The sequence below is a fragment of the Artibeus jamaicensis genome, unplaced genomic scaffold, assembly GCF_021234435.1.
Source record: "Artibeus jamaicensis isolate MK-2021 breed Jamaican fruit bat unplaced genomic scaffold, CSHL_Jam_final scaffold_614, whole genome shotgun sequence".
NCBI lineage: Eukaryota > Metazoa > Chordata > Mammalia > Chiroptera > Phyllostomidae > Artibeus > Artibeus jamaicensis.
In genome coordinates, this window is record NW_026522050.1 from 7,467,018 (window position 1) to 7,469,637 (window position 2,620).

The following is a 2,620-nucleotide window of genomic DNA, read 5'->3' on the forward strand; positions in this document are numbered from 1 at the left end:
TGTGCTTTCCTGCACTGGACAGGTACATAATGTTAATTTCATAGTGTCCTATGTAACAGGAATGTTTATTTGGTTCATGTTTCAACAATATAAAATAACTCTCTAAGATATGACATATGTCGTAATATGATTATTTGAAATGGTCACTATTTTTACTTTTCTGGAGCACAGGAGGAACTTCTGGGAGACAGTGCAAGAAATATGAAGTTGAACAATAAACAGCATGATCTTGAAAAATATACAATGGATCTGTGTTAAATTTCATACCTTTCAGAGTCGGGGAAAGACTACAGCAGGAATATGTGCATCCTTTGTTTGCATCTTGGTTGTAGGCTGGTAGAGAAGAACATATATTGCATATGCAGAGAAGTAAGTGGAGTGTGGGTATTCACACCAGCAATTTGAGGGGCCTGCAACCAGGTTGTATAAGGTCAATTACATCATAAATTCAAAGATTCTCCAAGCATCCATTAATTCTCGTCTCTCCTCAATCATTCTATATACCATTATATACTAAAAGACGAAGTTGTTTTTTTCTACATGTGAATGAGCTCATTAACATTCCTATTATTTTTTGTAACTTTTAGAGAGGAAAATATCCACACACCTATATGAATTAGACTAAACTGTATTTGTAATACATGACCAGAACAAATTACACTTTGGTCACTGAGTTTGTCCTGTTGGGATTGGCAGACACTCTGGAGCTACAGGTTTTCCTCTTCTTGCTCTTTTCTGTGATTTACACACTGACAGTTTGGGGGAATTTGGGGATGATCCTCTTAATCAGGAGTGATTCCCGACTTCACACACCCATGTATTTCTTCCTGGCTAACCTGTCCTTTGTGGACATGTGTTATTCCTCCACCATCACCCCAAAGATGCTGGTGGATTTATTGTCAGAGAAGAAAACCATCTCCTTTGCTGGCTGCTTTCTGCAGATGTACTTCTTCATTGCCTTGGGCACAACTGAATGCCTCCTCTTTGGGCTGATGGCCTACGACCGTTATGTGGCCATATGCAACCCTCTGCTTTACCCCGTGGTCATGTCCAGGACAACCTGCCTGAAAATGGCAGCAGGAGCTTTCACAGCAGGACTGCTGAACTCCATGGTGAACACAAGCTATGTGAGCAGGCTGCCATTCTGTGGTTCCAATGTCATCCACCACTTCTTCTGTGACAGCCCTCCACTGTTTAAGCTCTCATGCTCTGACACACACCTGAATGAAAGCATCATTTCCACATTTGCTGGAGTGAATATGGTCGGGAATCTGCTGATCATCCTCGGATCCTACTCCTACATTCTCCTCTCCATCTTTCGTATGCATTCTGGGGAGGGTCGGCACAAAGCTTTCTCAACCTGTGCCTCTCACCTGGCAGCTGTAACTCTATTCTACTCCACTGCCATCTATACTTATCTGAGACCTACTTCCAGCTACTCCCTGGGTCAGGACGAAGTGGCTTCTGTCTTCTACACAATGGTGATCCCCATGTTAAACCCTCTGATCTACAGCTTCAGGAATAAGGATGTAAAAAAAGCTTTATGGAACGTAATTACAAGGAAAAGGATACCTTCTTTCTTGAGATTGTTTAAGGCTGATTCATAGCTACAGTACTTCAGAGACCTTACAGGCAAGAAGGGGCTGGACAGAGGTATTCCAAGTCATGAAAACCAAAGATCTACAACCAAGATTGCTCTACCCAGCAAAACTTTCATTTAGAATGGAAGGACAGATAAAGTGCTTCTCAGATAAGACCAAATTCAAGGAGTTCATCATCACCAAGCCCTTACTATATGAAATGTTAAAGGGACTTACCTAAGAAAAAGAAGATAAAAAAGATGAACAGTGAAAGGACAGCAAACTCACAGTTATTAAGAACCACACCTAAAACAAAAGCAAACTAAGAGGATAGCTAGATCAGGAGCAGAACCATAGAAATGAAGATCTCATGGAGGGTTAGCAACAGGGGAGTGGGAGGAGGGGAAGGGGGGAGAAGGTACAGAAAATAAGTAGTATAGACAGTAGATAGAAAATAGATAGGGGAGAGGGTAAGAATAGTAGAGGAAATACAGAATCTAAAGAATTTGAGACACATGTTCATGAACTAAAGGGGGAAATGGTGGGGGAGGGGTATGCAGGGTGGAGGGGAAGGGAGGGGGGAATAGAGCAAATGTAATGGCATAATCAATAAAAAAATAACATCAAGAACAGAAAAAAAAGAATATCCTTAAGAAATCACATTCTGTAATAGTAAAGTATAAAGAAAGGTACCTTAAATTCCTCTAAGCATAAGGTCAATTACCAAACATATATAGGACCATGGAACCTCCCCTAATCATCTTTTATCTGCAGTCCATCTTTCCCAAATCAGGTTTGTTTGTTCTAATATCTTGCCTCAGAAAAAGAGGTATAGACTGTTTAGCAACAAAAAAAATGTGATTTCACTTGAAATTAGCTATAGAAAATACTTGCAAGTGTAGTTTTCCCCTATTAACCATTATTCAACATTTACGATTTGTAAAAATTGTTATACACACATATATCAAACTTAAATTGAGAAATCATTTTAGTTTTTAATTATTCTAATTATGTCAATGGAGGTTTTACCATGCTTTCCT

At 39.6% G+C, this 2,620-nt stretch overlaps 1 pseudogene; it reads left to right on the forward strand.

Annotated features, from left to right (window-relative positions):
* The first annotated feature begins 641 nt into the window (after nucleotides 1–641).
* LOC119054073 (olfactory receptor 5F1-like) lies at nucleotides 642–1,485 on the forward strand (annotated as a pseudogene).
* The last annotated feature ends 1,135 nt before the right edge of the window (nucleotides 1,486–2,620 follow it).